This window comes from Thunnus maccoyii, chromosome 6, assembly GCF_910596095.1.
Source record: "Thunnus maccoyii chromosome 6, fThuMac1.1, whole genome shotgun sequence".
NCBI lineage: Eukaryota > Metazoa > Chordata > Actinopteri > Scombriformes > Scombridae > Thunnus > Thunnus maccoyii.
The window spans coordinates 27,115,020-27,127,354 of record NC_056538.1 but is presented as its reverse complement, the minus strand read 5'-3'; the positions used below and the strand labels follow the sequence as shown (position 1 = coordinate 27,127,354).

Sequence of the window (12,335 nt, the reverse complement as noted above, 5' to 3'; positions counted from 1 at the left end):
AACTTAATGGAATATATTATACATATTGTAACTAATCTTCATGCCTCTGTTCCACTGATTGCTTTTCAATAATGTTTGGGACTTTTTGGGTTAAACTATCTGTAATGGATGGATGGGCTCAAAGTGCAGCATATAAAGCCTTTACGTTTTATATAGTATTTCAGAAAGCCTGCATTTACTGTACACAGCTGTACCTCAGCCTCGATTATTGAATAATCTGTTGATTATTTTAATGATACAAGTCACAAATTCCCAGACCCCAATGTGATATCTTCATGCATACAAAACCCAAATTTTTCTATGTATGTAGTTTAGAATGATAAACTGTTGAGGATTTCTGTTACAGCAGAAAGTCCTCACATTGAAGAATCAAATCAAGACCCAGAAAAATCGATTATCAAAAAAGGTTGCAGTTGCTACACTTTTGAATATTCATGAGTTTCATTTTAATGACAATCAATATAGCGTTCATGGATGGTTTTGAATTAGTTGTTTTCAGCTCCCACAACAATATCTGCTGTTTTGTAGATCATGAAAGAAATAGAAACAAAGCAAAAGCTCCACGCCTATTAGATTGCCAAAGCACTGTGTTGCTGCTTAGTCTTTGTTGCATACAACAAGTGCATCTTGGCAGAGCAATGTCAACAGCAGCCAAAACCCTCTATGTGTGTCTACACTGTTGGTTCCATTAGTCTTCCAGCTAAGCAGCCATGTAGATAAACAGGCCACTGTGAGATTAAAGTACTCTGATTGCAAGAAAAGTCAAAACCACAATAACCAGATTGCCGACACTTTTGTGAAAATAGGTCATACATGAGGTTACTTGTCAGACTGCTAAAACATGTGCTTGAAATGAATAAGGCAATTACACTGTGAAATTAAATTCATTATTATGATTTTACACACAATGGCTAATGCTGGTTGTGTTGACATTGTTCTGTTAATTTATCTAAATGCCCTATGGACTTCAGTGGCAAGCTAATCTGAAAATAATCTGATTACATACTGTATGTTTGTAATTTGTTTGCAATTAAATTTAGAAAACATTTTTCAGCCCTGCTGCCAGTACTGCATGAAGTTGCTCAAATCATTATCTTAAATCAACCAGCATAACTGTCTTGCATGTGTATAATCTTACATTTCTTTAGAGCTCTCTCTAAATGCATCCAAAATTGATCGGTCAATCAATGCTTTAGCAACTGCTTTCAATAATGTGTGTGAACGTATTTTGTTACGGTAGTGACTGATATATAAATAAATAAATAAATAAATAGGAAATAAAAACCCATCAGGGGTATTGTTTTCCGTGTCACCATTTTGTAAGGGAGAGGTCAGCAGAATCAGTTTATGTTTTTGATGATGGCATTTCATATTTGAAAAATGAGGCCTGTCACTAAATGTCATCTTACCACCTCTTTGTCATCTCATCACTCTTTTCACAACTTGTCACACTGAGGCCCAGTCTGTGACACGGGCAAACTGTTAGCTTCCTTCCAGGCAGGCTAGTGGGCTTTATTAATATTTATAGAATAACAGCTTAAGGTCAGCCCCCTTGAGAGCTATCACTCCACTTTGCTGCCTAACGCTTGCAAAATATATTGACAACTCCTTTTCAGCACTCCCCTGCCCCCTGAAAATGTCCCTATGCAGGTGTGCAGCAGGTTTCAAAAATATGCCACTTTTCTGCAGGAACAAAGAAAATAAGTTTACTCCCATTTGATTTAATAACCTGCACAACTGGGGGAGCTGAAGTCAATTTCAAAAGACTTGAAAAACAACAGAGCGGTGATTGAAAAATCTTGTTACTGAATGATAAAAAATGAGGCTCATTCATGATGTCATGTTATGGATGTCACCACCATGGTGTCTGGTTGGATGAAAAAAGCAGGCCCTGTTGTCTCAGAGTACTGCCAGCCAGTTTGAGCCAGTTTTCAGTCAAACGTTTGGCCCAGGACCTCCGCAGTAAAGAACAACGCTTCTCATGTCACTCGTCTCTTGTCAATAACAAACAGTTGTGAAGCTGATGCTTGACATGAAGTGACATGCACATGGACATAATCAAAGGGGGAAAGTTTCCTTCTTTAGATGCTATCTGATTGCTTGGATTAGTGAGACACAGAATACAGGCCTCAAAATTATTTCATCACTCTTTAGCTCAAATAAACGTTTCCAGAGCCATCTTGATGAATAGAGGCAGATTATACTATTGCGTGATGCCGTGCGTACTGCAGCATGTTCACCAAGCACACTTTGGTAATCAAATAGCCTTGCTGGCTTTAAAATGATTGTTCAGTTTGGGAGATTTTACTAGTTTTCCTTCTCACTGAGCTTGTAAAGTTGTAGATGTCCTCATGTCTATGTAATTCCTCCGATGTCTAAGTTTACTAGTTTATCTATTGGTCGATACATTTAATGACACATGAAAAAAAAAAAAACATGTGCGTGATTGTCTGACTTTGGCTAAGAGGGAAAAATTGGGAATTTAGCCCCCCAAAAATGATCCCTTCAATCATAGCTAAATACATTTCCTTTGAAATAGTTCTACTAAACTTTCACTACACTTTAGTGTGCAATTTGGAAGATAAGGTACTAACAGATGCTGACAGGAAGCTTGTGCCAACTTTATTCAAAAAACAACTCTGATCTGAAAACGTTTTAATGTCTTATGAAGGGGCTTAATCAGTGAAGAGTATGATAAGCTTATAAATGTCCTGCACCTTCCCTTTAATGTACCCTAATTTGTATCCTTTAAAAATACCTCTGTCATAGCAATCACAGCTTTAACTCATACCAACAAATTAGCATGAGATCTGACAGGAATTCGCCATTGAAGTGAAAGACTGTGAAGTTAAACCTTACAAATGGTCTGTAATATTGTTAGCAGTAAAATATAAGTAGGCCTCCCAAAGTCATTCCTGAAATAAACTCCACAAGCACATTTTTCATGAAGCCTACTTTGACCTGCTGAAAGCATCGCTCTCAAAAGCAACGTAGTTTCATCTGCAATGCAACGAACCAAATATATCCACTATCATTAATGTATTATGACTGTATAAAAATTGCATGTTGTTTATCCACCTGCTGTAACCGCTGTCACAAACATTTAAATGAGTTTTAGATTAAATGGGGGCAGTTAAATTACAGCATGTTAACCAAGCGATATAAAATTAATAAACATTTCATAAGATTCTATTCTTAATGATGTGCAGTTTATCCTAAAGAAAGTCTCACATGATCTAAACAAAGCTCAAATAATCAATTAAACAATTTTATTATATAAGGGTATAAGGGAAATAGCAACAGGTCAGATTTCACTGCTGAAATATCATTGTCCAGCATTGGATAGTGGCCTGCTAACATGTATTTTACTTTTTAGAAATGCAAGCCACCAAACTCCAACCAATCTTTACTTTTTCAACTACAAACTAAAACTCCCTCAGTGTTGCAAAAAATAAAATCACATAGTCGTGTGGCCAGCTAACACAATAAACAGTAGCGCTGAATACAAAGAAATGCTGGCAGATTATTAAACCCACCAATTGCTGGATAAGCTGCCACCACTCCCCTAAAAATAGTTGTACTGTATTAGATATGTGCAGGCTTGCGTTGCCTTACATAAACTGTAAACACAGTTCTTAAAGTGCTGGAGCCTTATCATTCAAAACATTACACAGGCATATTGACTACAGCCTTACAGTATATGTTGCTTTTCCAACTCTAAATCACTAGGGTTTAATTACCTGCAAATTAACTGCCGTTTCACTATCTTGCATAAGATTATCCTGGTCATGATGAAATGCCACTAGGGAGGCTGTTCTGATGGGAGGATTCGAAGATGCAGAAAATATAAGATGCCACTTTGTTAGCATGATAGCTACAAGGAATGTGATGCCTGTCAGCTAGATCACGCTCATAATGTGACCTTCAAACACTGTAAGGACATCTTATTATTCCTGTCACTTTTTCAAGTTCAACATGAGTTGAAGTTCCATCATCAAATTAAAGGCTTTTTTTTTTTTTATCTGCTGTCTGTAGCTTCCACAGCCACAGTATATGCACAACAACATGAGTGGAGCAATTTGCTGCAGTGCATTTAATTCTAGTGGTTTAAAACACATTGACCCGACAGTTGGGCAGAGTCGGTCTGTGAACAGTAGTTGGGAGCAATTTGAAATGGTCAGCCTCAATTTCTCTCCATCAGTGGAGAGTTTTTTTAGTACGTGATGGACAATCAAACATAAAGGTTTTCAAAGCCAGTAATGCCAAATTTGCTCTATGAGAACGTATTGTTTGATTACACGTACTCGGATGTTTAACGTCTGATGTGTTTTTTAGGGTTTGGACTTCCTCTGTTCATTTCATTTGCTACCACAGGTCTCCATTTTGACATTTTGAGACCTACCTGTGTCTCACAATGTCAGACATAACACTAGAGCTCAGGTGATGATTTGATGACAAGAGAAAGAGAGAGATATAATTCCAGTCAAGAGGCACAGGACCAATCACAGCCAACTCCAATCAAAGTTAAAAAAAAAAACAGAATTAGTTTGACCCCTAATGACTCATCTTAGAATACACTTGGCATACATTAACAAAAATGCTTATTAGACCTTAATCCTGTTTTAACAGCTATCTACTTGTGCATTCCCAAGAGCAACTTTGATGGTGAAAGTTAAGATAGAAGGGAGAGAGTACTGTATATGTGCATTTGTGTGGTATGGCAACTAATTTTTGGGTGCACCCAAATTTTGTGTTGAACAACAGGAGGTAACTGATTAATATACTGACAACACTGCCACTATTGTTTGACATTCTTCAATAAGGGCAATCCAGACCTCCCATTATAAATCTGACTAGTAGGGATGTCTCGATCGAATCTTTTCAGCCCTGATCCTAATCTGTGTCCTTTAATGACGGGCATCTGCTAATAGCATAACTTAAATTATGGATATGATATGAATGAAAGTTTAACTGGGAGAATGCGACTCCTGAAATTAACGTGAAGCGATCAGCTAGAGAGAAGACGTGTCACTGAGTTGTTGGAACTACAGAAACGCTCAGTCCACTTGCGATGTGCAGTGATGTTACAGTGTGGAGTTTCTTCCCTCACAAATTACCTCTGGCTGATTTCAGTCACCGGCTGCACATAGCACACAAATCAGATAAGTTTAATTTTGGCATGTTGTTAAATTATTCCCGGATTTAACATTAATTAGCGACAGATGATATGACAAGCCACTGGAACATTTGTCAATTTAGCTGGTAAAAGCTAAAAAGCTGCTGTGTGAATGTTTTATACACTGTTCTTTGCTCACAAGAACGAGAGAGGAGAGATTTCATTAGAATTTAGCAAAGTCATGTATAATCCAACCCCAGTGTAAGAACTCAGAGTCACAAACATCGGACCATCCAAATAATTTTTCACATTTGCACACTCAAATTTTCACTCACATACGCAGTGAAACACTCACACTGTAGAGCCCAGATGTGAGGAGCAGCTGTGCAGCACTAGCAGGCTGAGGAGGAGTACAGTAAAGCAAGAATCAACATATGATCTGGTTTATTTTAGCCAGTTCCAATCCATCAAAATATGCCTTTAAACAGCCCTTATAATGATCCTTAGGATAGACTTGGACCATCCCTATATTCTAGTTTTTCAGGAAACACTCTTGGAGATGCTTGACTGGGAACTTTATCATCTGAGAATATTTGGAGATGCAAAGCAGTGTTTCCCCTAGGTTGACTGCTTTGGGGCAGTGGAGGGGGGGGGGGGGGGGGGGGCTGAGCAAAACTCGGAAGAGACTCAGCAGCCAGACATTTCTCCGTTCTCTGTTTAAGGCTGTAAATTCTGTTTTCAGACCAAATCAGGCGGTTGAGCGGAGGTATGTGGGGGGAACTGGGCGTGTTTGTGCTCTAGAACGTAACCACTGTGAAACAATCAGAAAATAACGTTTTATTGATCTGATTCACTGGCTTGCACGCTACCACCGCTCCCTCTCTTCATTCACTCTAGCTCGCTCAACCACAGCTGCTCTCTCTCTCTCTTTAAAAAAAAAAAAAAAAGAGTCGGGAAGCCGACAGCAAAGCCTAACTTTATTTTTAAGGTTATCAAACAAAGAGAAATGTCCTCCCTTTTTCCTAGTAATGTCTGTGTACTCCCTCATAGCAGGGTTTTACAGCTCTGATCAGTTTGATCTCCAGCTGTGATTGGTCACCACAGCCTTCAGCCACAGTGATGTCGGGTTGCGTTTCTGGATCAACTTTCTTGCCGCAGGCTGCTGCAGCATCAAAACCCCCGCAGCCTAAACGCACTATCCCTATTCAAATGAATAGGAGACCCCCTGATTTGGTCTGAATACGGCTTAAGAGCAGCTGAGACTGACACTAAAATGAAAATAGCTGGTCCACCTTAAAGGTCAGTCCACCTTAAGTGAGCCTGGTCAGGTTAGGCTAACCCATTGTCACTAACTTTGGAGCTAACCTCCTTCACTTTGCAGCGGTTGGGGAAACAACAGATGTTACTTTTCTTGGTCTTGAGAAGCTGCAGCATTTATTGACTGACACACTTGTAGCCTGTACTGTACATTTACTGCCAGATTGACAAATTACTGCTTTTCCTCTGGTCTGCTCGCATTCACCATCACTTTTCTGCCACTCGCTAAACACACACACATTACGCACTGCCTTATTCCTTGACAGAGCGATGCTACTCTTATAACAGTACCATTCAGGTAGATGTCCTTTGAAGAGTGAGGAGAGGGAGGATGACTGAAAACAATTCCACGGTAACTAGGATCTTATCATCATGCTCTCACTGTGCATGTGAAAATCATTAGTAGCCCGTTGATATTAATGATCGTATGAAACTTCACAACGGTGCTCATAATTATGAATGAATGAATGAATATAGGGGAAACACTGCAAAGAGAACAGTGTTTGCACTAAGTGCACCTGGTCCTGTAAAATGGCCTCATATTATATTTGGCTGTTAACAACCATGCAAGGTAACTATCTGATCTAATCAACCTCACAAAATGGCTACCCCTGCCATGACTGCTACCAAACCATGTTTAAAAGTAGAAATGAGACAGTCGAAGGCATCCACATGCTTTAACAGATGCATACCTACTCTAATGTATGAAAAAGAATCAGAAACAGCTTATAACAACGTAGACTTGGTTGCACCTCAGGACCATGTATTCCAACTAATTTGGTACTCTCTTCTTTTGGTACTTTGGCACTCTGCTAGTTACCTCGTGTTTGTCTGTGAAAACTCAAATGCAGACACATCTAACATCCACCAAGAAGGATCAAATTTAATACTATGATATGGCTTGTCCCTGTTCAAAATGCGAAAAATAATCAGGTCTTGGGTTTATCAAAGGGCTTTGGCTTACACTGCATCTGAGGTCAAATGTGACAGAACCAAAGCACAAAGTACTACAGAAGTAAATGTGCCTTATTATTTTTTGCCATTATTTTTCCACACTGTGAGCATACACAGAGGAAGTGTTAGATCATGAATCGGTGGTCTTAATGTGTCAAGAACAGAAACAGGCAATAGACCAACAAGTAGCTAATGGAGAGAGCCCCGGCTGCAGACAATAAAGACATAACATCTCTTGAACAACCTCCAATGTCTTCCCTACGCCCTTCACAAATTAAATCAAGATGAGACAAAAGAGTGGCAACCGGTGAGACATTTTACTCCACAATACACTAAATTTGCTGTTCCGTGTGATATACAGTACATAGAAGGACGGTTTGCATTATTAATGTAAAAGAGATGCAGGATTAATGCATGAAGTGGGGGTGTAGACTTCCACTATCTCACAGCTTACACTGAGGATGATGCTTCTGCCCTGTGAAATATTCTAAAGCTATTTGAAATCATGTGAGGCGGACAGCAGATTTTAAGAAAAACCTGTGGCACTGAGCAGACAACACTATATCAAAGTAGGATATGTTTGGATAATGAGTAACACACCTGCAGATTGACATTACCTTCTGCAGCAATGAGAGTCATCTTAAAAAAAATTCCTACATGCTTACTATGAAAAATCGCGCACAAAGGGGAGTCTGTTGCCGTGTGCCCAGGAGAAGAAATACTACCTCATGTCTGGGGGCTCAAATGCATAATTCCAACTCCAACCTCACTCCTCATATACTTTATTTGAGTGATTCTGACTTTCAGCACCTAACAGGTGTAAGATTCCACTTCTTTGAAAAATGGATCTGAAGTTTTAGAGGAAACAGTCAACATGGCAATGCTCCAGAATAACAGTGAGTGTGAAGACACATCTAACATATCCACCCAAAGGATATAATACTTAATGCTACAAATAAGGAGGCAGTTGTTTTAAGGTTTCAGCATACTGCAGTTGCATAGCAGTGTTACAGCATTTATATAGCAAAGTTAAGTGCTTGAGTTATGTTTATTTCCCAGCTAACAACACCAAGGTGAAACCGACTAGGGATTACACTGCATTCAAATTTGCAGGCTCTTTAGTTATTCAGAATGACCTTTGCTTTTCAAATGTTTTATTACTGCCAGACACTTTCATTACATTAAAATAGATAATAACATAATAGAAACTTTCACTTAAATAGTCAATGTGATGATGCAGTGTATTAAGGGGGAAAAAATCCGATTTGATTGGTTCCTATCAGCCTATCAGCAGCATCTATACTAAAAAGGAAAGTGGTGACTATCCATGAAGAAAAACTGCTATGCAACAATCAGTTGGTCACTTGGTAACACCACATGCCTTCTATTTCTGCACTGCCCTCAACTTATCACACAAAGTCTGTAGCTGTCCTGACAACATTTGAAAAGATGAAGGAGTCTGTGTGTGTGTGTGAGTGTGTGTGTGTGTGTGTGAGAGAGAGAGAGAGAGAGGGAGAGAGAGACAGAGAGAGGGAGGGAAAGTGAGAGAATGCAGTGCCCAGCTTTCATGTCCAATAATGTGGTATAATTGTGACAGCTACCCATTAGTTCTATGTGTGATAAATCACAAGATGACAGACTGCAGCTTCAACTAAGCATAATGCTCCAGGCTAAAAAAGAAATTAACCTCTCAAGTTAAAAAAGCAGGTATGCAAGGATTACTGACTGTACAAATTCACAGGAAAAACAGAGAGTATCATTTACAGGTAAATATCAAATACAGTTATCTTGACTTTACTAACATCAAGATCCATTTTAATTCTCTTTACATTCAAAGCAGAAAAAAGTGCTGCTTTGCTAATTATCTTTCATTTTCAATGGTCATGACATCATTTCTATTGTCATGCTTTCCACTTAGCCACACAAAAAATGGAGAACGTACTCTTCACCATCTACCGTATCCATTTCCCTCAGATGCAGCCATTTTCTCCCTAGATGACCAAACAGTTCTCACAACAATTATTACTTGAAATACACCATATCCCCTCGGAAAACTCCAGAGGGACATAGGCATTTCATTGTTTCCTCTGTCATCGTTCTGCCTCTGTACGCTGCCAACGTTAGTTCAAACACAACAATCGTTTATGGAATATAACAAGGTCCAACTGCAACTTACATGTCATCTTTCTTTCAGCAATCTGTCCTTTGGAGAATAGCTGTGTATTCAGTTCACAATGAAATAACAACAAAGGCGAAAAGACAAGCAACAGATTTTTCATTTGTGATCACAAAGGGTGGGTTGTTTCCCCTCTTATCATGCAGAGAACTAGTGCTGAGGCTGCTTCTCAGAGCTCATCAGCACGACAAAGACAACTGGGAGAATGCAGCCTTGTTCTACAAAGGTTAACCTCGGCGGGACCTAACAACTTCAGACTTCTCATTTGATTCCTCCACCAAACACTTGCCATGGAGGACAGAGGGGCCCTGGATTCCCTTGGATTTAACCTCTAATATCTGAGGTCACGCATCCCACTACGGCCGATGGTGGCAGTAACACCCCCCCCACACACACACACACATACACACACACACACACACACACACACACACACACACACACACACACACACACACACACACACACACACACGGTAGATTCTTTACTATTAATGGCTGTCTGGATGTCTGCAGCATGTCCTGGGAAAAGTTTCTCTACTAATCCAGACTGAAAATAACCCAGTATTTATTAGTTTTTATTTATAATCACTCATCAAAAAAACTCAGATCACAATGGGCAGCTGCACTTTTTTAAAGCCAAGTACTAATCTGAAGATGTGAGGATGATGCCGAGTACCGAACCAATCTTTTAACTCACTTTTAATTAATAATCCAGCCTATACCAGCAATTATCTCTACCAGCAAAATCTACCACCAGCATCACTAGACTCGAAGGTATACTTGTATGCGTGTGAGTTGGTCTTACAACTTGCCCAATCAGAGTGTAAAGCTGGTCTAAGCTGTGTGTAGGGCCCCAACAATGACTCCCAGGGGTCCCGCTCACGCTTTTACTCCTCCGGTCTCAAATGTTTGTGAACTGCAGAACATTCAAATGGAGACCTTTCTTAATCTGTGTCACTCAATTCAACTGGTTTTTGAATGTGACCCCATGTGATAATGCAGTTTTTTTTAAAGGCTTTGCCCAATAAATGTGATACAATAAAACGTTAAAATGCCAAATCGGATATTTAAAATTCAATTTGATGTGAAAATAATAACAGGACTACATAGTTAATTATGTATTTCTTTGGATAAACTATGTTTTTTAACCTGTTTTTAGCTGATTATTATTCTGTAGTAGAAACACATCAGCTATGCAAATTGTCCTAAACCTTGCTCCTTTTAAAACGACACCAGCACACATACAATCCACTGGAAACTGCTACCACACTACAATATAGAGGCTGCTATAAAGTTGAATATGCACTCACCTGCACAGTAAAAACAGGGAGGCAACAGCCCAAATCCAAACCATAACTAATCGACAGCTCCCTCTATATGCATTTAAATATAAAAACAGCGTTTATAGTCATTCTCATCTATATGGTCCGTACAGTCTTCATACAGCAGTGTGCTTAAACCTACCTTCAAATTCAGCAAGCAAGTCCTTCTACGTCTTCATCCGTTATTTATGTGCCTATGTCACATCATTTAGGACGCGTTGCAGCCATTCCTATTGCCCAGCCTGACTGGAAAGACAACTGTGGACTTTTTTTGATTCCTTACTATCAAATTCAGACAGTGCGAAGGCGGTCTATAAAACATTTAGGCTGGTAAAAACCGCGGAGCAGGTAAGCCTGCCGTGCTGCACCGTTCACGAAGCGCCGTTAATCTCTGTCCGAGGAATATAACGTGCGGGCAAATGGGCAGATTTATATAGAGACAGCATAAACAAACGGCGCAAATGCATAAAAAGACAAGAAAGACATCCTTCTGTGGTGAAACTGATCGCTGATCCCTACATTAGTTCTCCGTATGTGCCTCTCTGCTGCATGATGCTTGTGTGCAGCTGTCCGTTTTATTATTCTGCAACACTGGCAAAAAAAAAAAAAAAAATCTCACTAAAATTAACCTTACCATTCTGAAGACACATCCAATGTAGCAGGCCTGTCCCCTTGACAATTCACCAATACAGTCTGGGATGCCCCTAAAAAAGCCCTTATGTTTTCTACTTCGTCTCCTTCTTCTTCTTCTTCCCTCCGTTTCGTTTTGATAGTACCCGGAGCAGGCGAGTGTATTTCCACTGTGCACGACACGGTACGGCAAAAAAAAAAAAAAAAAAATCCTCCTCCTCCCCTCCTCCTGCTCTTCCAAGGTGCTGCTGCTGCTGCCGCTGCTGCCGCTTACAGCGCACTGTGAGAGCCACACATGGATGAGAGAGGCAGCCGTCCAACATGCACATCAACACGCACAGACCTAATTGAAATCCTTCGGGAGAAATATGTGAAATAGTCCCTGGACGCACAGTGAGGGAAAAAAGGTGACACGCCAGCCGGTATGCTGGGGAATGACAGGCTGCGTGGTCCCTCACGACTTTGGGAGCAGGGATGAGTGTGCGTCTGTGCGTGGTCGCCCCCTTCGGTACTAGGCTATAGTCCCTCCACATATCTGCCTTTCCTTTTTTCTTCTGCTTTTTTATAGGAGGCCTTTCCAACTAGGAAATATAAATACATTAATGAATTAAAATGACAAAAACATGTGACTTCATGGGGACATAATTTTGACTTACAGTAGTCAAAAGTTTGACTCATTTCAAATATGTAACCTAGTCAAAACGTTTACTTAGTAACTACTGTTATATATATACTGCTATAGTATGTCCAGTATATGCATATTATACATAAGTGCCAATATAAGAATAACTTGTGTAATCTGTTTTATGGTTTGCAAC

The 12,335-nt window shown here is 39.7% G+C and overlaps 1 protein-coding gene across 5 annotated transcripts in view; it reads right to left on the bottom strand.

Annotated features, from left to right (window-relative positions):
- The window catches only part of tenm4 (teneurin transmembrane protein 4), a 158,424-nt gene extending 146,557 nt beyond the window's left edge, over positions 1 to 11,867 (bottom strand). For all 5 annotated transcript variants that reach the window (XM_042413531.1, XM_042413532.1, XM_042413533.1 and 2 more), the window contains exon 1: positions 11,522 to 11,867. The gene's annotated coding sequence lies outside the window, so the exon portion shown is untranslated. The remainder of the gene's footprint in view (positions 1 to 11,521) is intronic.
- Between the last annotated feature and the right edge of the window lie 468 nt (positions 11,868 to 12,335).